This window comes from Meleagris gallopavo, chromosome 9 (genome assembly GCF_905368555.1).
Source record: "Meleagris gallopavo chromosome 9, MGAL_WU_HG_1.1, whole genome shotgun sequence".
In the NCBI taxonomy this organism is placed as follows: domain Eukaryota; kingdom Metazoa; phylum Chordata; class Aves; order Galliformes; family Phasianidae; genus Meleagris; species Meleagris gallopavo.
In genome coordinates this window covers 7,524,935-7,550,383 of record NC_139412.1, presented here as the reverse complement: position 1 = coordinate 7,550,383, position 25,449 = coordinate 7,524,935, and the positions used below count along the sequence as shown (strand labels likewise).

The window sequence follows — 25,449 nt, the reverse complement described above, 5'->3', positions numbered from 1 at the left end:
ACAGCGCTCTCTGCTTATAATTTGTCACCACAGCAACTTTATTTCTAAAAGTCAACAATTTCTTCTGTGAAAAAAAGGATAAAATGCTGTAAGGTAATGACTAGGAGGGATCTCAGTAGATTTTCTGTCATCTAATATTTTCTTTCTCTTGCAACTCCAATGAATCCTCTAATATTTGTATCAGGACCGAAAAGGATCAAGAATTATAGGAAAAAGAAACTATACAATCTTAGAGTGTTAAATTTACACATATATCACTGGTTCCATGAATTTAGTAGACAGGTCATGGTTGTATATTGATATTTTCAAAGAACTCCCTACAAAACATGAAAATAATGTATGTAAAATGTGTTATTTTACATCATTCAGAACTGCAAAAACCAATATATTCACTGTGTCTCATTACAACTAGAACTTCAACTCTTTCTATGCAGTTCCCTCCATATTTCTCTAACATAATTTTATTCTGAAAAATTAGAACAGTCTCTCCCCAGCCTTACTGTCCCAGGTAAATTACAGCATCTGATTCAGACTTTATTAATCACAGAATAATTTGAGTTGAAAAGAACCCTTAGAAGTTATCCAGACCAACTCCCCTGCAATGGACAGGAACATCAACAGCTCGATCAGATTGCTTAGAGCCCCATCCAGCCTGATCTGGTATGTCTCTAGGGATGAGGCATCATCCCCTCTCTGGGCAGACCTGTTCCAGTGCTTCAGTACTCTTATTGTAATAAAATTTTTCCTTATATCTGGTCAACATCTACCCTCTTTAAGTTTAAAAACATTTCCTCTTATCCTATCACAACAGACTCTGCCAAATTCTCTGTCCCTTTCTTATAAAAGGAGATTTTCTAAGATTTTCTGTAGCAAGAATTTTTGTACTGCTGATCTCTAAATGCTTATAGGTTTTTGTGTTCTGGCCCTAAGTTAGAAAACGAAAGTTAAACAAAACAGACCCACCAAACACATACAAACAAAAGCAGTCTTATTGCTTCTTTCTCTTTCAATAAGACATTCTTAGATTACATTCCCAGAGCCATCTCTAAGGCCATCTTTTCAGTCCTTAGTTGATACGTTAGCCTGATTCTTTCCACTGGTTTAGATAAGTCATTACCTTGTTTATTCTAGGATAATCTCAAAAGGTCTAGAAGATACCACTTTCTCCCAGTCCTCAATTACTACTAATGAATCAAGTGTGACTGGAGAAACTAGCTCTGTTTTAGTGACCATCACATTAAAAAGATTAAATTAAAACTGATGGGCTTTTCCCCTCACCCTCTAATTGCTCTTTATCAGTTCTTCCTGATGTGAAGTTGGAAATGTGAAGATGGATAAGACCCTTCCCAACGTGACTGGCAATGAAACCCTTCATAGTTGCAATGAAATCATGTGGATAAGTATAGCAAAACATCAGAAAGTAAGTTTTGAATACACACTGTAAGTTATAAAGAAAAAAAAAATGAAAAATGATGAGAATAAGTTAAGTTTGATAATGTTTCTATAGTCTCATCTTACATGATTGCTGACTACATCAGAAGACTAAATTGTAAAATTGCTGAGGGTATTTCTAGTTCAGTATTAATGCAGAATCATTAAGAGATGTAAAGCAATTTGTCTTATCTCTGCTGACTAACAAAAAAGAAAACCATGCAACTAACTGTGAGAACGAACATAAAAATGAGGCAGATAAATAGAGTGGCATTATTATAATGTCATACCACCAATGACTGTAATTAGAAAGGCAATACTGATGTCTGCCTTTGGATTTTGTTTTTTTTAAAGAGTGTGGATATTGTTTTTATAAGTAGACTTGTGCCACTCAATAAACTTTGTGTCTGACAGACTTTGAAAGACAAGACACTCACTTCTTACACAGAATTGGAAAACTAAATTAACGTTTCATAGATTTGATGACTTAAAAGTCTATTTTATTTTACTATTTATCTTCAAAATATTTTTTAATCATGTATAAATGATTATCCAGTGAATAATGCTGATTTGTTATCAAGAATGAAAAAAAAGTTTTAAAACTTGTCTAGGAAACCTCTCTGAAAAAAAACTATGCAAAGTATTGGAAATGGGTTTTTGCACGTCTGTGATCAGCTTCTTGAAAATTGGTGGAGAGGAGGAACTAAGAAATATCTAAAAATAAAAAGAATCATTAGTGGTTACTGATTAAGCAATATTTAGACATATTTCTTCAGTTTTCCCAAATTACTTTTTGTTTATCTGTTCTGTTGCCAGCTACTCTCAAAATACTTTTTTTCCATGTCATCACATACACCCAAGTGTGATAACACAGTGCACTTCTAACAAAGTAAATGGACCTACTCTTTAGTTTTAAGAAATACTTTTTTTAAGCCTGTAATATATTACAGCTGTTTAAAACCTAATAAAAATACAGCACAAGTCATTTATGACCTGTCATTTCCATATAAGTAATTCTCATTCTCACAAAAAGTCAAATTTAAGATACTCTGTTAAAGAATTCCTTCAGACTTGTCAGTCTTATTACGTTAAAATTTAAATGACATATTCTGAGAAATTCAGTGTTGAATACTGTTGATCAAAGGCAATAGTGCAGTTGAAGTCAAACTCAGTGATTAAAAAAAACCCTGAAAATGCAGTCCAGCTGTCAGTACTTTTCAGTACAGATTTACATCAAGCCACTTTAAACTTCTCTAATAATTCTTCAAGCACTCTCCTATAAATCAGATCAAAATGTATTCCTAGTCAAATCTCTTTTTCCTTATAAAATTTGATATTTGTCTGTTGGATGGATTCAAAAAATTACTCACAGAAAGTACTCTGGTTTGTAAAAACTGATTCAGATTCTGTGAAGGTCAAAAGAAAAGAAGTTCCTATTCTAGATCACATGGAAAGGTACAACCTGATCTTTAGGAGATCTGATTTAGGAAGAAGGTGATAGAAATTGTGAACATGAAGCTGGTGGTTTAGGTTTTTGCGTTCCCTCCAACCAGAGCTCCTGGGTTTGTGAAACTATTTTATAATTGAACTAAGATGGACGTACAACAAGAAGGGAGAACTGTATTTTCAATCATTAAAATTAAATTGAGGAGGGAGGTAACGAAACCAAAGCACCAAAATCAGCTCACTACAACCCATAGAAACCAGCTTAATTGATTTCCATGGACTGGGAAATGACACTGCTTGACTGTACCACAACTACAAATTCGAAGTATACATTCAAAACAGATTTACCTCTGTAGGATACCGAAGACACAGAGAATGAGGATGTTGTTTATTATCATACTACAGATAGATCAAAAGTACAGTTTGAGAAGGAACACGTTTTTAAGTAAAGAGTTCATTATTGCATAAAGAGCCTCTCATTCTATCCCTATCTTACTAGTCATTTTAGTAGTATATACTGTGAAGCACCCCATGCTTTTCTGTAGGTGGTTTTTTCTTTTTAACGAACAAGATTCTTTAGACTAAGGCAGGAAGTGCATGCTTTGGAAATGAAAGCAGTCATAAGCATTAGATAGCAGGTCTGATGAGACAAGTTTCATCATTTCAGAGAACTATTTATATCTCCTGAAAAAAAGATATCACCAGGTACTGCACCTGCTCCTTGCATTTTGATGAACTGTTTAGCACTGTATGTGTAGACAGAAATATTGCTACTCTTGTTAGTAGGAAAATGGGCAGAAAAAAAAGCATTATGTTCAACTAACAGTGGCTTCTGCGTGAAATCTCAGTGTTTTCATAATGAATTACCTTGTTGTACCTAAAATACATATTTAAATAGATGATCTTTGTGGGCTTCAAATAAAAAACTTCTTCAAATAAACCAGTAGGTACTTCTGCTAATATAATTTAAGACCAAAGAAATGTAATGTTATCAATTTCAGTTTCATTTCTGTTTTGGCAAAAGACTACTCCCCTTCTGGTAGGAGAACCAGCTTGCTAAGTGATGATAACTTATTTTGCATGCACATCTGTGCAGAGAGCCAAGCAATTCTTTGGTTCAGGTAGATAAATTACCAGCTTTCATATATGACAGATAGTTTAATGCATAGTAAAACAACTGCTGTGACTACTCATTGCTGCTAAATGTAACAGCAAAAAATTTCTATGACAGAAATATAGTAAAGAAATATGCTATACTGTGGACAGATGTCCATAGGACATTAAAAAGAAATCTGTGTCCACTTAGATTTAAGCAAACAACTATAGTAATATGATTTACAATAATTTATTTGATTCTTAGCATGTTTTATCTTAATAATGTTCATAGAATAAATATGCAACTGATATTATTTCTCATGCTTTAAGAGTCCATTTAACTTCTGAATGAAGGAAAGAGCACGTAGAGGAACAGTCACTGATGACAGACTATTGTTAAAAAGCCATCTTATATTCAGATCCATCTGCTGCTATCCTGCGAGCAATGTGTTATAAACTAATAAAATTATTGCAAGGGTAGGGAAACCAGCAAAGAGAATTTAAAAAGAATCTCCATTTGTTTTATAGATAGAATGATTACATTGTTTTATGTCACAGCACTTTTTTAAAAAAATATCATCTCTGCAAAATGGTCTTCATTTCAAATTGCTTCACAGTCATATCAGAATTCAAACTAGTAATTATTTCAATTGTCCATAAATACTGATTACAGAAATATATTTGTTGCACAATGCTGAGACATTTCTGAACTGTGAGGATAAGCCTAAAATACATTCACATTTCTGAAATGTAAGCCAGTACGAAAAATCACAGACATACAGAATTAGCATTATTATTTGGACAATTGATACATTTTAAAATATTCTGACAAGTCTGTTTTTAATTATGTATTCATCCTGTCATTTGTTAAGTACTACAAAGTTTCTTAATATTTCCTAAACCTCTTCAACTGCTATATTAAAGAAAAAAAATCACATCACAGATGAGTGCATTCTGCTTTGTCTATCCCATTGGTAGACATGAACACAAATTCCTATGGGTTTTACAAATGACTTAGGAAATATTTTTCTAGCTCCAAGTTTTTCCAGTTTTCTTGGTGAGGAATAGAAGCAATCATAGAAAAAAACGTACAGCAAATTGCGAGTCTAGCTACATAAAGCTTTGTTTTCATTGCAATTGTTTGAATGGTTTATATCTAATTGATGAACCTCAGTGCCTGTGTCTGAATGACTTTCAGTTCCCCAGTGTCTCAATCAGCACAGTGCAGACACATAAACTGTGGGTGGGCTTCCTCACACTGTTACGCTGATGCAGCTTCTCCATCTTAAATGACCACCTGAGCTGAATGTGATAGACATTTTATCTGGGAGTTTATGCAATCTTTGGCCTTTTCTGGAGCAGACTGACAGTTTTTTTTCTGTATTCAACACATACAATTCACACGGAACAAAAGTTCAAAGTGTAATTCTTATTTATTTAGTCCCAAGTATTTTTCTCCCTCCATCTCCCTACTCCCCCTTCTACCCTCAATTAATAGCAAGCTTATACCTGAGATCTAGAAGAAAAACTAAACATGAAATATAAAAGATGTAAATGAAAGGGCACTGATGGCAGCTACTGAGACATATGGTTGGTAAAAAAATGAGACTGCATTAATACGTTTTTATATGTAACTACTCTTTTTAAAGATGGTCTTATTACAGAATACACAGGGGCATTTTTGTCAGTTACTGAAAGACATATGGCTGCTGAAAAAAATAAAAATGCATTAACAGATTTTATATGCAATTTCACTCTTTTAAAAATGGTCTTATAGCAGAAAACACAATATTTTCCCTTTATTCTTTTCAGAGCAGTGATCAGAAGGAAAGGAGATTCATTAATATACACATTAGCATCAACAGGCAGAGAATGCAATCATTAGTGTCATGGCTCAGGTGTTTTGCGAATGCAGCTGTAGGATCAAATCATATCACACTAATGTAAATTGTAATGAAGCTCCCTACCAGATTTTCTTATTGTTTAGGTGTTAAAACTGTTTTGTCACAGATTTATGAAGTACGCTGACAATAGTAAGCTAACCTTTGTTACCATCTTCCTCTTTTTAAAGAAATCAATAATCAAGCTGTCATAGTCTATTTTCTGCAGGTTACCCTTTTTCCTTCTGGTGGAGTGGATAAATACTTTAAAAGTGAGAGCTGTAGAAAGAGTATTTGACAGAAGTATTAACTTTTTGGGATTTTCCACTAGAGACAAAATTTCTAGTAGAGTCTAGCATACTCCAAATATCAGGCATTAAAGCATTACATATGTATTAGTCTACAAACAAAGTAACATTCTGTAGACAGATTTATAAAAAATGCCCCTAATTGATTTCAAAGTAAAATTTCACATTTTTGTGCTTAGAAGAGTATCAAATATTTCTGGCTTAGTATAGTTCACTTCTGTATCTACCTTTATTTACTATTTAACTAAATGCTATTCTGTACAATTAGATCACAGAATGAAATTACACCATTAATGATGAGGCCCGACGATGTACTTTCTGCAATCAACCTTGGCGAAAAAGCAATAAAAAGATTCACTAAAATGGACACAACTGTTTGGAATCAGAGATATTTTTTATATATAATATATATGTAGGTAATCTGATGAAAAACAAATGTAGAGCTGCGAAACTTCTATTAAGAAAGGCAGGCTTTACCTGAAAAACAGGCCTTAGCCTCCAGCATGATTCCTAAGAATGCTATTTTTTAATCATGTTTCAGCTGGCTTAAGTACAGGATATGCCCAGAAGTACTCCTTCCTCTGCTCTCTAGAGATCTAGCAAGATTTCTCTGGCACTGGATCTAACTGCCATGCAAGTTGCACAGTAAGTTAGGTCAGTTCTGATCTGACAGCAATACTTTTACCTTTACCTTTCTAGTGAATAAGTGGGCTGAACCAATTCCATTGCAGTCATGTTTGTTAGGTTCAATAGAGAAACTGGATCTTTCCTGGTAGCTAAGGTCTGTTCTGTGCTTAATTCCCCCCTCCCCCTCCAACTAGTCTGATTTTTCATTCTCAGTCCAAAATTCCAGTTACTCTTGGTGGTAGTTCTAATCAGAACTGGTAGTGAACTTAGTTCTACTATTTAAAAACTTATCTGAAATTTCACTTGGTGCAGAGTGAAAACTCTATCAAAGTGCCTGAGCACCCTTGAAGTTTAATTGACCTCATTTACATATCTTGTTCTGACAGAATCATATATTATCGTTCTGTCCCATGGGGAGAAAGCAGATCACAATTTTGTCACTTGCATATATAAAATCAGCATACCAAAGGTTTATTCACATTATGAAAACAGTCTTCTGTGATTTTGCATACTTCTGTTGAATACAAAGTATCTTGCTAAACGGTTACCTGTACTCCATCATTTAAATGGAAATGAATACATTAAGTAAAATTCTTGAGGTACCATGGTGTCCTCGATGACTGTATGGGATTTTAATACATATATCAATGACTTATAGTACACACAATATTCCAAATGTAGGAGCTGCTTCTCCTTTGGCTTCAAGCACACTTAAAAGCTGTTACTCAAATAATATTAGAGCTGAACCTTTACCAATGGATTTCTCAATGATGGTTTTGTTGGCACACGTTACATAAAAGTTAGTAAATCTAAGAATTCAGAATTCCCATTAGTGAAGAGGAATGATTCAGACATTGATGGAATGATAGAGATTCACAGTTGATGATTTTCATGACTACTATTGAGAGAACTGGACTGAAAGAAATCTGTACTGACCTGAGCCAAAATTTAATGCAGCACAGAAAGGTTTGAAGACAATTTTTGGCAAGAAGTATCCAAACAAGCTGGAAGGCTGCAGCTGTGATATTCACATTAGGGGTGATAAGAAAAATAATTAGAGTACATTTTCCTAGTCAGACCAAAGGTCCATTTTTATTTTCTGTCACACTTCTGGCTGCAGTCAACAGCTAATAACTAGATAAAAAAAAAAGAATATAATAAGAAATATGGGACCTACCTCATTTGTACTTTCATAGAGGTTCAGGAACTGCTTGCAATAGCAGCACTACGTATTCAGATATCGTCAATAGATTTCTGAAACCCTACCCATAGCACGGTGCATATCTAGAGGCTGTACTTGTAGTGTTTTCTTCATACAGAAGTTTGATATAGTTTAGAATTTTTTTTAGGGAAATTATGTTCAACTTTGTAAACTAGTGCTTCAGAATGTCTAGATGCCATCAACTTTTTTGTTTGTAATCCTATCTGTTCTTCCCTTTTTCCAAATAATATAATATACTACAGGAATGTGTTTTAGGATTCATTTTATGGAAGCGTGAAATGAAAAGAGCACAGAAAGTATCTTCAGTCATGTAAAACTGAATATCTAAGAATATGTGTCAGCCTGAACATCAGTGCAGCATCAAGACAGAGCAACCATATTTAAATGGAGAACCAGATCTCCTCCAACATCTTGTTGCTAGTGGTAGTTTTGTTTTCTAAAATAAGCTCAGGTAGCCTCAAGTTGTCTCCAGCTGTTATTTACTCTAATGAACTTAAAGATCATTCCACAAACCTGGAAGTCAAAGGGTTGCATAAGCTGAATATTCAGCTCATCCTGTTTCTGACTTTTGAGTTCTTTCTCCACTCAGTACAAGCCTGAAATGGCAGCCTGCTCTTCTGCAGCAAATCATTCGCCCCATTTCTTAGTAAATACCAGAAGGGAGATTAATGGAGTTGCTCTCAGTCCTTTACTCTGAATCTTTCCCCAAACAAGTACTTCCTAGGACAGAAATACACAAGTGAAATTATCCTGTAGACCAATGGTTACAGCATTACCCTGGAGAGGAATAGATACAAATTCTACTCCCTGTTCTACTGAATACTTAATGCAATATATAAGATTTTCTGTGTAGTAGAGACAAAAATGTCTAGTCTTTTAATCCCAGTGAGGCTTAGAGTTGAGGTAAGAAATGACACGCTCAAAGTTGTGGAGACTAAAATATCTCCTAGCAAGTAAAGAAGTAAAACTTCATACATAAAAATTGCCAGAGAGTCAGTGAGCTCATCAGTATTAATAAGATTGTAGAGGAGAGACTTGTGGTTTTGGTAGCATAGAATCAAGGCAATCAAAACCTTGATAAGAACCCTATTGTCACTGATTAACCATCTTTTCTGAAAACCATCAGCCTGGAGAATTACATTAAGTCAATGCTATGAGCAGAAATGTTTGCACACTGCCCAAGTAGGAAAGATGACAAATGTTAACGCAAAAGTATTGCAGAGCATGAGGAATGTGAGAGAAAAATATATATTATATATATATTTTTTTCTATATATATTTCTATATATATTTCTATATATCTATATCTATAGAAAATCCAGATGAAAGAAATTTTAAGAGCACTAGTTACAGCCTTATTGCATGAGGAAGTAGCAAATTAAGAGACCTAAAGAAGAAAAACAAATAAGAACAATGAATAAAACTTGCTGGGAAGATCTTGAGATAGGGCCAAACAAATTTATCATCTCAGCAAATGACTAGAGAAGCTTCAAGTTCACAGATGCAGCACCTTTTATCAATTGCTGGGGGAAATTTGTGACCTCATGACAGCCTTCATTTCAACCAGTGATCACTGCAACAGTGCTGCAGTACACTGAATATCTTTCTCTGAGCAATTTTCCACAGTAATCATTATTGAAGATTGTTCTAATTCCTCCTGGACAAAGACTGTTGATATTTAACTGACACTACTATTACCAAAAAAAAAAAAAAAAAAAAAAAAAAAAAAAAAAAGACTGGAGACTGTTACTAGTTGCAATGTTTTATATCACTGAAGATTAGATATCCATTGCTGGGGTAGGTAAATGCTCATGCATACATCTCATGTTTTTGAAGATATTTCAAGAGGTTTTAATGTAATGTGCCATTTTACATCCTTTTAGCATGATGCTGCTATTACAAGGTGAATTATATTAGAGCACAATGTTTAATGCACTTGGGGAAGATAAGGTGCTCTCAAAGACCAAGGACAACATTGTCCTAGATATGAATAAGTTATCGCTTGTGTCCTTAGGACAATTCATTATTTGCTATTTATGGCAAAGAAGAAGGCAGAAAAGAGTTGAGATGTCCCAGGCCAATGAGCAGGTCATAAAAAAATAAAAAATTCCTTGCTTATTGGGTGATTAAAGCATTGCCCTTTTGTGCTGTGTAGTAAGTAGCATATTAAGTTGATTCCAGGAAAGGAAGAAAATGTGGACATTTGCCAATTTTATAAGCAGGTTTGTTAGTAAAGGTCAACCTAAGGCTAATCAGTACTTAATTATTTTAATCTCCTCATTGAAATTGAAAACAAAAGGAGGATTTCTAACTTCTGTAAAACACTCAGGGTTCATAAATAATTAAATCCAAAAAGTTGAGTTTACAAACTGTTACAGGTCTGATAATAAAATTAAAAGAGTAGAAATGGCTCCTTTTTGCTTATTCAAATCAAATAAAAGTAATGCATTTTAATTATTGAGCCAGACTTGAAACGCAGACCAAATACCAGAGTCTGAGTATCTATTCGGTTTGACAGCCAACTCATTTAAATGCAAGATGTCTTCATTTGATTTGGTGAAAATCAGTTTGTTTTTTTTTTCCTGCTCTGACAGATCTATATACTCAGTTCTGATATTATAATTGCCAAGACTTGTTTTGCTTAAGCTGTGTGCCTCTGCCACATTAACCCTAAAATGGTATGGACTGGCAAAGCAGCCCACAGCTCGACACAGCTGTTTCTTCCTTTGACTATTGAAAGAATGTCTACAAGACTTGGTTTAGACATGACACCCAGATATTTAAACAACTCAACTCTCACACAGTAACTTCTTCCCAGAAGATTTTCTATTTATATTGGCTCTGAAAGTAACACCCCCTATTTATTTCATGGAAAGCACAACAGATGCAAGAAGCATAACGACACTGTTTTAGTGCAAATTCTCAGCTACAAAATGCTATTTTTCAACATAGGCAACACAATTAGCTATGGATTTTAGCCAGTGATGAATAAGAGACTGCATGCTGTGTTTGTAAAAATCCACACCAGCATCACAACTGCTGAAATGCAGTACCCGCTCCCTCACTGTGGTCACCTCCACTGTTTGATCTCCATAAAATTTCAGAAAGCTCTGATGAATGCCAATGGATGGATGAAGGATTGTTTTTTTTGTTTTGTTTTGTTTTTGTTTTTTTTGTTGTTGTTTTTTTTTTTTTTTTTTTTTTTTTTTACACGTATGGAAGAATTAAATTCCACCCCTTGGCTTCATACACACTTCCAAGTTAGGTGTCATTTTGCCACACTGTCCCTCCGCTCCCATATGCATCAGAACAACAAAATGGAATATTGGTGGGAAGATTCAGCCTCTACTGTCATACCACCAACATCCACCTCTGATATCGTGGGCAAACATCATAAAATAAGAGACATCACTTTCAGAGCACCAGTACTGTTCAGTGGCTTCCTGGGAAAAACACTTTACCAACACTTGATAGTGAATCAGAAATTTTTTACTTATATTAATTTAATGCCATAGTTGTAAAAGTACCTGGATAGAAGTGTTTGCATATTTAATAATCCTTGAAAACAAGCATAACTCGTCTATCTTTCTTACTTCTGAGTCTTTTTTTTTTTTTTTAATTCATTTTTCATTGTTTTAATTAATGGTAGGTCAAACATAGAATTGTTTCATTCCAGTTCGAATCTTTCTCTTCCACTGAATGTTTCTCAGTGGTTAGTTTCAAAAGTAATAAAGGCAAATCTGAAAGAATAATCTTTAGCTTATTTCAAATCAAGTCAAGTTAAATTTCAAATATTGATCTTATCTAGAGTAAATATACAGAAGACAGATGTTATTTTCTCACCTCCCCAGAAAATTTTGATGTTGTTTCCTTATTCCTGCTCCTGAACAAGATTTTTTCCTTGTAAAAATGACTGAGTTTTCACTTAGGAATATCCAAAATTTAGTATCTTTGTTCTTTTTTCAGATAGGAATATCCAAAATTTACTTCAGAAAACCGTATAGTTTAATAACAACTATCAAAAGAGCAACTGTTGTTTTACTAATTGCAAAGACATTTTCCATAATTTATTATCTCCAAATATTTAAAAGTAATGCTATCCCTCTTATTTCTTTCAAATGAGTGCAGGTTAGAATTTATTAAAGATGACACATCTTACATCCTCTTAAAAACAGGGTTAATGATGGAAGCAACATATCCAAGTTATGATCTTTATTTCTTAAAGTGTTTCTGCAAGTAATACTGCAGGATTCTTTCCCAGTATTCATCTCATGTACAGGGAAGTTCAGATGAGGGCTGAATTCCTCTTGTAAATGAGGATACAAATGAAGTATTTTTAAGTAATTAAGTTATATGTTCAAAAAGCTGAACCATCTTCCTCTTACTTTCCATCCTTATAACTTGAAAATAATTATCCAGCTTTCAACAACCACATCTTTGGATTGAGATGCAGAGTAGAAACTTTTGCCTCAGAGTCCATACTTCTTCTGAATTATAAGCAGTTACAGTAGATATTCTGAGCCAGTTGTGCTAGCAGTGGCAGAGAAAATACTGCAGTATTAGATTTCTGTAGCAATCAATGGGAAAGCACTGGCAGAATCTATCCTACAGTAGTTTTCTTACCTAGCATAATAATTAAAGCTGTATTTTTAAAGCAGTAACCCAGGACAGTGTTTTCTGAGACTGTAAAACGGCTGCAATCAGTACACTTAATTAACCATCTCCTATTTCCCCAGAGGACTTTTCATGTGATTTTTGCTCCATCTTTAGCTCTCATTAAGTGTTTTCTTGACCTCTCAGTCCAAAAATCAACAAAAGGCATTTCTTTTTTTAATAAAAGACTGATTGCAGGAGGTCTGAGACCACGATCAAAAGAAAAGAAGACATAGTTTATGCTCCAAACACATCAAATTTGCTAGATAGGTAATGACATTTAGCCCAATAGCAGCAGATACCTACCTATCAGATGCAACACAGCAAAATAAGTTAAAGAAACATGAACAAATAAATGTTAAGCTATAAATCAGAGTCAAATACAGGCACTGTGAGAGAAATCATTTAGTAATTCTATCTCAACATGAATATACAGCATGAAAAATCTACTAAAATAACTAATAGAGCTATTCCTACTTCAAATGCAGGGAATAATGTTCCAATACGTAGGTGTATGGGCAGCAGTGTACCTAAAACCGAATGCATTTTGAAAGCAGCTGCACCTTGTTTCTAAATGCATATTGCTCTTTACAAGGGTTTTTGGCAATCTCATCTGATGTGATGTTAGCTGATCAAATAGGTAGATTCCAAAACACTTTCCTACAAAAGTTTTTCAATATAATATAGGTGAATACATAATTAAAAAAAATTGTATTTGAAACATCATAATTCTAAGACCATCCAATTGAAAGAAGCTATTTTGATCTTTTCAATATTTATACAGGGACTTTCCACAAGCACTTGTTTTACCCAGTGAAGGTTTAATAGCCCTGTTTCTTTTACCATCATCCATACACAAGCCTGTCGATCAATGACAGTTATTACTTAATGAACACGTAATGATGGGTAAGCCCAGGGAGAAGGGAACAAATGAATCACTCATTATGGTCTTGAATGCAGGCTAGCACTGTCTCTTGTCAAAGTGATATGTTGTGTTTAGCCAATATCTTCAGCAGTAATCAGTATGATCAGATGCATCAGAGTGCTGGAAACCTTCAATGACCTAAAACATAATCTACATCAAAAGGAGACACACACACAGAAGGGTTTTCACTTTAATTGAAAACTGTTCTGAGTAGTTTAAAAAGTAAATAAATAAATAAATTTAAATCCAAACTCAGCAGTTTGTTTCTTCTGAGCTTCCCCCCCCTTCCTTCTTAAATATGAAGAAATTGCATTCTTATTCTGGGTTAAGAAAGTAAATTTATTCAGAAGCTTAAATATGCAATCCACAATGACTAAGTATTATTTTAACAACTTGTTATGTTCATAAAGAAATCATACAGCCTAAGAAGTTAAGGAATACTATGTTTATAAACCTAAGATGGCAAGAAGTCACAGTGAGGTACATCAAATCAATATTGTGCCAATTAAGTGTTTTGCTGTAGGAATTTATTTTGGTAAAGTTGTGAAGTTAACTCCTGTTCATAAGGCTGGAATTGAAACACTCACATTTCGTATTCTAGTAGTAGCAGTCACCAAAAGTTCTAGTCAGTCTTGAATATGAATTCCACCCCTCTCCTCTACACTTCTTGTTGTCATTTTTGTTAATTAGGCAAATCGAGCAGTGTTAAAATAATTCAAGAAAGGAAATATGCCTCTAACACAATTCATAAGGAATTCAGATTAAATCTTGCAGGGAATAGGGTGAAAAAAATCTATATGAAATTTTAATGTGAAATGTTTTCAAGAAACAATGCTTTCCAACTAATATTTGTAGCTTAGTAAAGTGTTACTTCCTAAAGAGAGATCATTCCACAAAGTAGCTTTTGTACAGTTCATCTGAATTCACGTTTACAATCCTTGCTTTAAAAAATGGCCTTTCCATAAACTAATAAGTGTGCTTAGTTTTCAATCACGTAGATTGGTAGCTTTCTAAGAAACAATTTGAAGAAGAGAGTAAAGCTCATAGCAACTTCTTGTGCACAGTTCAACAATATTAATCTAGTAAAAAAGGCAGAAAAACAGACACTATCACAAAAGGCAGATGTTCTCTGTGTTACACATTTGATTATTTACCTTCAACTTGAAAGGAATGTTTATACAAAATTTAGGAGAACATTTTTACAACCCAAAGTTGTCTTCTAATCTGATCCACTATTTGCCAGGTACAGAGTACTGCTAGACATTCAAATAATAGGTTATCTGTAAAGCACTGAAGAAAAGCATTTTCAAACAAAAAGAACGGTTTCTCTAGGGAAAAATAATAATAATAATTAAAAAAGAAAAAGAAAAAGAAAAAGAAAAACTCACAGATTTGAAAAGGTTTTCTGCCTTGAAAAAATAAGGGGAAAAAAAAATTGAAAAGAACCATTTCAAGTTAGAGACCGTAGCAGTTCCAGGGCAATGCCGTGTTGGAAAAGAATTTAAATATTTAATTGTAATTCCTATTAACAGAGCCTCATAATCATTCTTATCTCCTAGAATAGCTTGTCAAACATGAAAAAACATTTATTACTGAAACAGACTGTATCTGGATAAGAATCATAAGCAGGAACATACTTTAATTACCTTTGCCAATATCTGCAACCAAGGCAGTCATCTTCTCATAAATTTCACTTTATATCACAATTATTCCTTTCAATTTTATATGACTTTTCTTTGTTCGTTTGGGTCAGGTAGGTTGATAGCTTTTGAGACTAGCTTGTCTGTCAAGTGGAATGGAGGACAGTTTATAAGTTGAAGATTTCTATTTTAGTATGTCATTCCCAGAAAAAAACAGCAATGCAAAGAAGACTATTTTAATCAGAACTTTTGAATGAAGGCATGGGCATTTCATAACTTCATAAATTATAATCATCAGTGCAAAAAGCTGAACTCCTTAAAAGCCCTTCCACAGTTAATACTGAACTGGTTACTTTTGAGGACACAACTTGTACCTATACAATAAAAAGAGGGAAATGAATTCTCATACAAGAGGAGGCTTTAACATCCTTACCTTTTTAATTAAAAAAAAAAAAAATCATTAAAATAATAACAGAAAACAGCTACAAGCACAAGTATGCATCTTTTACATAACACCATAGAGAAGCAATGAAAATATTCCACCTGTCACTTAGTCACTGAAGTTTTGAATGAGTTCCTGAGTCAGTGCCAACCACAGATTAAGGACAGAAGATAAATTTTTATGCCATATATCAAATGAACTAGAGAATAAATTGATTTCCTTCTGTTTTCTAAGTAAGTAAAAGCAAAATAAATCCAAAAAAAAAAAAAAAAACCTTACAGTCAACCAGGACAAAAGATAAAAAAAAAAATCCTCATGATGTAAGGAGGAGAAGTACAAGAAGACATACTTAGAAATATTAATAATAATAATTTAAAAAGCAATGCTGCCCTCAGATCTCATGGCTGAATCAGACTCAGCAATGACCTCGCTTTCTCTAAACACACAGGATGACTGCTGACATGATTCTATGTGTTTATGAGGGACAGTAAGTACATGCTACTGATAATGCTATACTTTGAGTACAGGATTAAGTGTTTTTCCTTCTATTTCTTAGTCAATGCAATATGATTCTTTAGTGCTGTAGATGAGATTGCATTCGTGTTTGGTCTTTCTGTAGGTAATGTGTATGAGAAGAAGATTTTATAGATATTTTGGGAAAAGATTATTTGCACAGTTTCATTCTTTTGAAGGAACTCATAGTACTAGACATCAGTATGGCTGTACTCTTACATATGCAACCTAATACTTGCCTTCACCTCAGTAAAATCATATCAAAAAAGGACAATGGTTGAAGCACCCTCAAGACATGTGTTACTTCTTCCCTAGACCACTTTAGGCTTACATTCTAGAAGCTATTCTTAAAAACTCACAGTTTTGCCCAGACTCAACAGAGATGATTCTTCCTATACAAAAGTTCTATTCAGCTCTCTAATTTATGGATAGACTTCAACAAAAGACTTGAGTGTATTTGTATCATGTGAAGGAAGCTCTTTTTTGGCTAAGGTATTTGCCATCTTCACAACGTCGTCCTACACTAAGCATATACTTCTCCTTTTATGAGGATACTCATTTTTTTTTTCTTCACCCAAATATGGTTGCAAAATGAAACATATTGCTATGATTCTGTGATGGAATGATAAAAATCAGTAGACACAGAAAAGGCAACTGAGGTAATCTACCTGGAATTGTGCAAGACATTCGACATGGTCCCGCACCTTATCCTTAGCTCTAAATTGGAGAGCTATGATGGCTGGATAAAGAATTGGTTGGAGTCATATCCAGTGGGTTGTTGTCAATAGCTCAATGTCCAGGTGGCGGTCAGTCAGGACTAGTGTTCCCCAGGGGTCCATCTTGGGACTGGTACTCTTTAACATCTTTATCAATGACACAAACAATGTAATTGAGCACACCCTCAGCACACTTCTGGTGACACTAAGCTGAGTGGTGCAGTTGACACAATAGAAGGTAGAGATACCATCAGGAGGAATCTGGACACACTCAGAAAGTGGGTACATGAGAATCTAATGAGGTTTAACAAGGCCAAGAGCAAGGCGTTGCACATGGGTCGAGGCAATCCCAGATACAAGTACAGACTGGGAGGAGAGAAGAAATCATTGAAATCAGTCCTGTGGCAAAGGACTTGGGGCTCCTGAGGGACTTGCAGCCCAGGAGGCCAAGAGTATTCTGGTCTGCATCAAAAGAGAAGTAGCAGCAGGAAGGGGAAGGTGACTGTCCCCCTCTACTCTGCCTTTGTGATGCCCATCTGGAGTACCGTGTCCAGGTCTGGAGCCTCCAGTGCAGGTCCAGAAGAAGGCCATGAAGATGATAAAAGGGCAGGAGCACCTCTCCTATGAATAAAGGTTGAGGAAGTTGGACTTGTTTAGACTGGAGAAGAGAAGCCTCCAGGGAAATCTCATTGCAGATCTCCAGTACTTGAATTGAGCTTACAAGCAAGACAGGGACCAGCTTTTTATATGGTCTGATAGCGATAGCACAAGGGGAAATGGCTTTAAACTGAAAAAGTGAAGCAAGGAAGACATTTTTTACTCAAAGGGAGGTGAGGAAATGGAACAGATTGTCCAGAGAGGTTGTGGATGCCCCATCTCTGGAGGAATTCAAGGCCAGGTTGGATGGCAATCTTTAAGTTGCAACTCCCTACTCCTCACAAGTAGTGTTTATTGTTTTTGTTGTATTTCTTTCTGCAAATAACCCAGCGGATTTTAATGGAAACACTATCAGCATCTTCCACAGCTGAATACAAGTATGGTGATGAGAAAAACTGCACTTGATTGGAACCAGATTCTTTCATTTTTGAAATGGTCTTAAGACTCAGAATTTCTCTTGTCTTTCTGACATTACTTCTTTAATATCTGATACCATTACTCTGGAATGAACAATTATGAAGACAGTTCCATGTTTTTAAAAGGCAATCTAAGATAAGATTGCCAAATGAATGTTGTATATTAAACTATAGATCTTTAACAGATTTCAAAGATATTTATCTAAGTATTCATAAAATAGCATTTATTATATCTATTTTTATCCATAGTTTCCTCTTTTTCCCCTTCTTTTCCTTACTTATGTTTGAGATTTGTTTTAAGTATCATGTGATTTGTTATAAATACATCCTTAGCGACTTTCTTGTTTTTACACAAGAAAGCAAACAAACAAACAAAAACAAATCTTACAACAGTCAAGGACAAAGAAGATAGGCTATGTATTACCAAAGCTGTCTCAAATCAAGGCAGGGTACTAAAAATGCCAGCTAGTTACATATGCCACATTGCTCTCTACTATATAAATCCTTACCACTGCTATGTTCTTTTCCTACTGAATGTAGAAGTATTAGCTGTAATTTGTCACTGTGGTATGTCAAGGAAGGAAGATTTGCTCTTAAAATTCCTCTTGGAGAGTAAACAGCAGCCTGCAGAGCAGCATTTGTTTATATCACTTTTGGTACGATGAATAACACACTTAGAAAGATATATTGAACATGAAACATGGAAGTGTAAAAGTTCTGACTTGCGTTAAGTATTCACTGCCATTTCTGCCAGTACTAATATACGAAGCCCATCTAATTCAGGCAAAGCCAATATAGGTCATTAAAATATATCACGACTAAAAACTCTTGCACATAACTTGTCACATTCCCCTCTTTTATTTTTTTTTCCACTTATTCAACATTTCTGTCCACTACTTAGCAGTCACCACATCTCATCTAAGTTCTATCTGCTGTTCAGCGATAAAAGGAAATTATTCCTGCTGTATCTATATATTTCTCCATATGTACATAGATACACCCACACTGCAAATGCTGAGGCACTATCCACTGCTGAAGTAAATTCTTTATGGATGACGAATTACATTGATGCACTGTGCTCTCTACCCACACACCAAAAACCCCTAAGCACTGACAATGTTACACTGCCTGTAGCTACCACGAGACTGAAAATATTTAAGGTACTCAAAACATTTTTCCCATAAGAAAGGAAGCAATCACCCAATCTATCTTCTAGTGCATAATATGGGTACTTTGGGATGTGACTGAAAACATCTTTGGAAGCACTAGAGTGGAAGAATTTCATCTAATGAGGCAGTAAAACTACAGCTGTACCACATCCTAGTCAATAATTACTTAGCATCTAAGGCTACAGGGGAATTTGCTGAAGATTCATACATATGTGAAGAAAAAACATTTGATTCACAGAAACATTATAACTTCACTGACCTTTACACGCTGCTCATCAGATACCCATATAGCTACAAGCAGAACAAAGACCAGCCACTCCCACACCTATCTTAGCTTAGATGCATTTATAGAGGCACGTGGAGTATAGCCATGTTCTTTGGCCCAGGTTTCCTAATCACCTGAGCAGGGTGATTGCAATCAGCCCTCCTTTCATTGCAGCCAATGAGACTGTTTGGGGAAAAAAAATGTGTCAGTGTGCAAAAATCTGAAAATAGGCCCAAACTTGGGTATTCTTCCAGCGTAAAGTTGGGAGCCATATATAAACCCTTAGTCAGAAGTTGAGAAGTGTCCCTGTATACTGAGGTTCAAATACAGCATTGTCACTTTTATAGTTCTTCCTGGCTATTGCATAGCTGTGTGACTGTTCCTGTAAAGTGTTCCTTAATTTAAGTTACATATAGATAGAGAAAATACTAGTATGCAGAATCCTGGCAAAGCCTTTTTTCTTTTTTTTTTTTTTCAAACCATTGCTGCCAATTCAGCTGTTTACATTTGCTTTAAGATTCAATCTGCAGCTCAAGGCCAGTAATTTGTACATTATACTAAGGTACTCAACTCAAAAAGTTCATGAGAAAATGATGTTGCTGATAGAAAGCCAGGGGAAGAAAAATGTAAGATACAATATAATCACAGAACAAAGCATTTTAAACATCAAATGCATTGTATAATATGTTATTCTTCATAAAACAACAACTCTGACTTCTCCTTGATCGTTACCTCCATTGAAGGAGACTGTAAGTAGCTGCTGTGTCACGGAGTTAACTAGATTGATTTTCTGGTAGTTCATTGTATGGTGGGGCCTCTTTTGCACGTGATACTTCTTTTCCTGGTGATGTTCCAAACTTTTTACCTTCAGGCCAGTTCATGATCACCTCTAGGATTCCTGGACAGCTGAGATTCCCCATCCGTGCTCGTTGTGTAATCAGCGCAATCCACTTACTCCAAGTGGCATCAGTAGCATGATGGGTGGAGGGAACCTTTCCCTTAAACATCCAGTTCAGCACTGGCAGTCGAGGTGCCAGAAGGAGCTGTGTTTCAGTACCAATTACTTCAGAAGCAGCCCAAACCCCCTCATACGTGGCTAAGACCTCCTTTTCAGTTGGAGTGTAGCCCTCTTCTGACCCCCTGTAGGCTCGACTCCAGAATCCCATGGGTCGGCCTCGGGTCTCTCCTGAGGCTCTTTGCCACAAACTCCAAGTGGAACCTTTCTCTAAAGCAGCAGTGTAGAGGATGTTCTTTATACCCTGTCCCATTCGTACTGGCCCTAAGGCCAGGGCACAGGCTATTTCCTGTTTAATCTGTTCAAAAGCCTGCTGCTGCTCCGGGCCCCATGTAAACTCATTCTTCATTCGCGTCACATGATAAAGGGGACTTACAAAGGGGCTATAGTTTGGAACATGCATTCTCCAAAAGCCCACTGCGCCCAGAAAAGATTGTGTCTCTCTCTTGCTAGTGGGTGGAGACATGGCAGTGATTTTGTTGGGATGTGACGACGGCCATCTTGCCACTTTATACCTAGGAACTGAATCTCCTGAGCTTTGCTCCGCTTAATAGCAAAACCAGCACACAGAAGAATTTGGATTATTCGCTCTCCTTTCATGAAGACTTCTTCTGCTGTATCACCCCACACAACGATATCATCAATGTACTGCAGGTGCTCAGGAGCACTGCCTTGTTCCAATACAGTTTGGATCAACCCATGGCAGATGGTTGGGCTGTGTTTCCACCCCTGGGGCAAACGGTTCCAAGTATATTGAACACCCCTCCATGTGAAAGCAAACTGTGGCCTACATTCTTCGGCCAAAGGAATGGAAAAGAAGGTGTTAGCAATGTCAATGGTGGCATACCATTTGGCTGCCTTTGACTTTAGTTCATATTGGAGCTCTAACATGTCCGGCACAGCAGCACTCCCAACTTATGAGTAGGGAGTAAGGAATCCCTGTTGGTACGGTACTGCATCTGTGTACCGTTTTTGTGGCAATCGGTACCTGTTGCTCTTTTACTTGCAGCAACCCCACAACAGACGGATCTTCTGATAGGCCAGGCAAAACAGACAGCTGCTTAATGTTGTCTGTGTCCACAGCAGCTATCCAAAAGGCCCATCGATACCCCTTAGGATCCTTGAAATGCCCCCTTCTGAGGTAATCGATACCTAGTATACATGGAGCCCCCGGGTCAGTTAAAATAGGATGTTTTTGCCAGTCCTTACCAGTGAGGCTTATCTCGGCCTCCAACACAGTCAATTCTTGAGAGCCTCCAGTCACCCCGGGAATACGGATTGATTCTGTCCCTTCATGACTCGAGGGCATCAGAGTGCACTGTGCACCAGTATCCACCAGTGCCTTATATTTCAGTGGTTCTGACGTGCCAGGCCATCGAATCCACACAGTCCAATATACTCGATTATCCCTTACCCCCCTCTGACTGAGGGCAGGGCCCCTCTATTCATTACCTGTGATAACTGGAGCAACTGCACTGGTGGTTGATCTGCTTTGTAATTCTTTCACCCGTGCTCGTAGTACAGGAGTAGCTTGGTCGTGCCATTTTCTCATGTCTTCTCCATGGTCACGTAGGTAACGCCACAAGGCAATTCGTGATGTATTGTTCCTCACTGGAGCCGGAAAGCATTTGCCTTTAGTAGTTGAGATTTCTGATGGCGCCCGTGAGCAGGAAGGTTCATCGTCATTAATTAGTTGGATTCGCATTAGTTTGATCAGCTCCTTCATTAGACTCTTTTGATTATCCTGATCTTCATCGAGCGTTTCTGATACTGCCACAGGTTTGTCACGATTAATCTGTAGAGACATTTGCTCCTGCATTTCATTCAGTTGGTTCGTTATTTGTGAGATGGCGGCAATGGAAACGTGAGTTGGGAGTAGCTGTTGTTCGTAGTTTTGGAGCGTAAGAATCAATTCAAAAACTAAGGGTATTGTCTCTTGTTCCTGGTATCTGTCATTAGCTGATATTAGTGTACCAGCATATCTGTCTGGTGCTGTTGTTATGAGTCTCTGCGATATCTCAGGCGTCGTCCTCACTGTCTCAGGGTCGCGGTCTTGTCGTGGGTGGTTAGGGTCAAACAACATTTCCACCACAGCCATTTCCCTCAAATACTGGATACCTTTTTCAACTGTATCCCATCTTTTCATCACAGGCTTCAAGCCGTCTTTGAAGCGATACCTTTCTTTCACGGCTATTAACACTCATTCCCAGAGAGTGGCAGACTCATCCAAACATCGACTAATTCCTCGGTCAATAGCTGGGTCTCTGGCAATGGCTCCTAGTTGGTGAGCTTCATTACCATCTAGAAACAAACTATTGGCCCCACGGTCCCAACAACGAAGCAACCAGGAAACAAGAGTTTCATTTGTGCCTCATGTGAACTCCTTTCTTCAGCCTTGGATTTCAGTCATCTTCAGAGGCCAACGAGTAGTAATAAAGACTTCCTCATCATCATTCTCTTCTGCATGTCTCTTAGTTTTTCCTTTTCCTTTTTGTGATGGTGGTGGTTCTGAGGAGGGCCCCTCACCTCGATCTTCCTACACCTCCTCCTCCGCTTCTTCTCTTTTTCATTCTAGACGCGTGGACACTCATTTCCATTTCTTGCCTTCCACAGGAGCAACTGATACTGTTACTGGTGTCTCTTGTAACTGATTAGATTTGACTTGGAGATTCTCCATTTTGGCTTGAATCTCAGCTCGGAAACTCTCTCTCTCCAGAATAGTATTATATAGGGCACGGTAAGCACAAGCCAAACCCCAAATAAGTTGTATCTCCTTAGATTTATGTAAGCCGCACTGTCCCTGACTCAAATACTGACTTAGTTTCTCAGGATCCCACAGGTGTTCAAGAGTAAAATCCCATGATATTGCGGGTCCCCTTGCTTTTAAGATCTTTCCTAAACCTCTCCATATTCCCTGCCAGTCAGCATTCTCTGGTTCTGGAGGAGACTCCTTCCCTTTATAAAGGAATACAATCCAGGAAAGTAATAGCACGCACCCCAACATGAGTATTAATTCGAGATTCGAAAACCGTCTGACAAACCGATAAGAAAGCCTGGAGACTGGTCTGAACATCGTGCTGTTCGTAAAATTAGCCATTCCACCTGGGATGTAAATGTCAAAATTCAAACCATACCACATTGCATATAGGTACCATGCAGGTGTCTCCATCAATGCCTTTAGGTAGTTATATATGAACACAATTCCACAATAAATAATTATGACATTGATAATTCGTCAATAAGTTGAGAATAACATGACAGCTTGTAAGCCTTCACTCAACACTCTCACGATGAAAAGTGGGTTCATTGCTGGTGTCTATTAAAAAGGGGTTAATGAATTGAAACTGACAAGAGGAAGGAGGAAAAAGGAAAAAAAAAAGAAAAAAGGCACTACCCAGACTAAGCAGTGCTCAAAGTTTACAAATATCCCAGAACACTGGCAGCACATCTAGTCTTTCAAGGTCAAGTTTTCCAGCACAGAAACCTAAACTATTGATAATGCTCCCTAACGAAGCTCTCTAAGAGCAGAGAGAGAGATTTGTTCTAAAAGCTAAAAAGCAGAATTGCCCGCATTCTCCACCAAAAAATCTGTCACAGAGTTAACAAGATCAATTTACGCCCGTGAAAGGGGGCGGTAGGCCCCTGCCCTTGAAATGCCCACCCCACAAAATGGGAAGGAAGGGAGGAAAACAAAAACAGCGGCAACAATCTGTGGAGGAAAACTTATTTTACTAACTATGATATCAGAATGCAAGATAACACAATATAATACAATCTGATTGAAATTGAGACTAATAAATCAAATAAAAGAGAGTTCCCAAGACCGATTCAAACCTGAAAAGCTTGGAATGGCCCAGGAAAGCACCCTCCAGCACCCACTGCCAGGCAGTAAGAGACCGCCCCACCCAGAAGAGCCAGATCCCATGACTTCTGTAATGTATAGGGATAGGTGCCTGGAACTGAAGCATTAACACTTTAACTCCCAGTACACTACATGATGTTTTGATGCGGAATACTGAGAACCAAAAACAAAAAAAACATAAAACCATGACATGCTGTCATATTCTGTGCACTTGTGCAACACATATAGTCTTTATCTCCTAAGTAGGAGTCTGTTCTATACTTCTATGTTTACAAATTACACTGAAATATTTGCAGTACACTGAAATGTTATTGTTAGGAAAATACCTACATAATACTACACGCATGAGTTATTACCATATCAAATGTAAATGATGTTTTACAGAGGTTTCTAATGCCTTAGAAACAGATGCAGATTTTATTTCCAATTTAGATATATTTCTACCTGCAAGAGTTATTTTTACTGAGTCATTTGGCAAAGATTAATTGAGCTAGTTTATACTATACAAGAACAGAAAACAAATACAAGTTGTTTATAATGTGTTGTTGTGTATATGTTAACTTAAAACATCTTAGACACAGATAATTCATTAATGAGATTTAAATCTTCAGATTTTAGACCCATTTGTTTAGGGCTCAAAAAAGGAAACTGAAGCATGCAAATCCTGGCAGTTGCTTGTTTTATTACATTATTCACTGGGTGTGTTTTACATAAGTGACAATTCACAGTGAATTTTTTTTTATTTACAGTACAGAGTACATTGGAATCATGTTCAGGGCTTTCAGAAACCTACAAGGAAGCATGCTGTTATCTCAGTATTTAAAAAAACAAGACTAAGTGCATGCCTTACCTTTTCCAAGCAACAATTATGTACCCAGTTCCAGATTTACTGGAGAAACCTTTAATACAGAAAGGGCCTGTCAAATTGTAAATGTAGTTCCCAGGTTAAGTTCTGAGGTCTGAGTGTACCGATGCTGCTCTCAGCCAAGTTTATTATTTTATTATACTTTCTATTGATTGCTATCATCACTCTATTGACTGGCTGTGTATGGTGTTTGAGAAGGTTCAGAAGAATCAATAAAGCTGTGGGGATTTTGGTGGGAACAGGATTAATTGCCTATTGTGGCCTACAAAAATAATTTTGTTTTAGAAATAAATAAAAGGAGG

The 25,449-nt window shown here is 36.5% G+C and overlaps 1 long non-coding RNA gene across 5 annotated transcripts in view; it reads right to left on the bottom strand.

Moving 5' to 3' along the window:
• LOC104912170 (uncharacterized) overlaps nt 1-24,322 on the bottom strand; it is a 163,250-nt gene extending 138,928 nt beyond the window's left edge. For all 5 annotated transcript variants that reach the window (XR_014885022.1, XR_014885023.1, XR_014885024.1 and 2 more), the window contains exon 1: nt 24,255-24,322. This is a non-coding gene — a long non-coding RNA (uncharacterized LOC104912170). The remainder of the gene's footprint in view (nt 1-24,254) is intronic.
• Nucleotides 24,323-25,449: the final 1,127 nt, after the last annotated feature.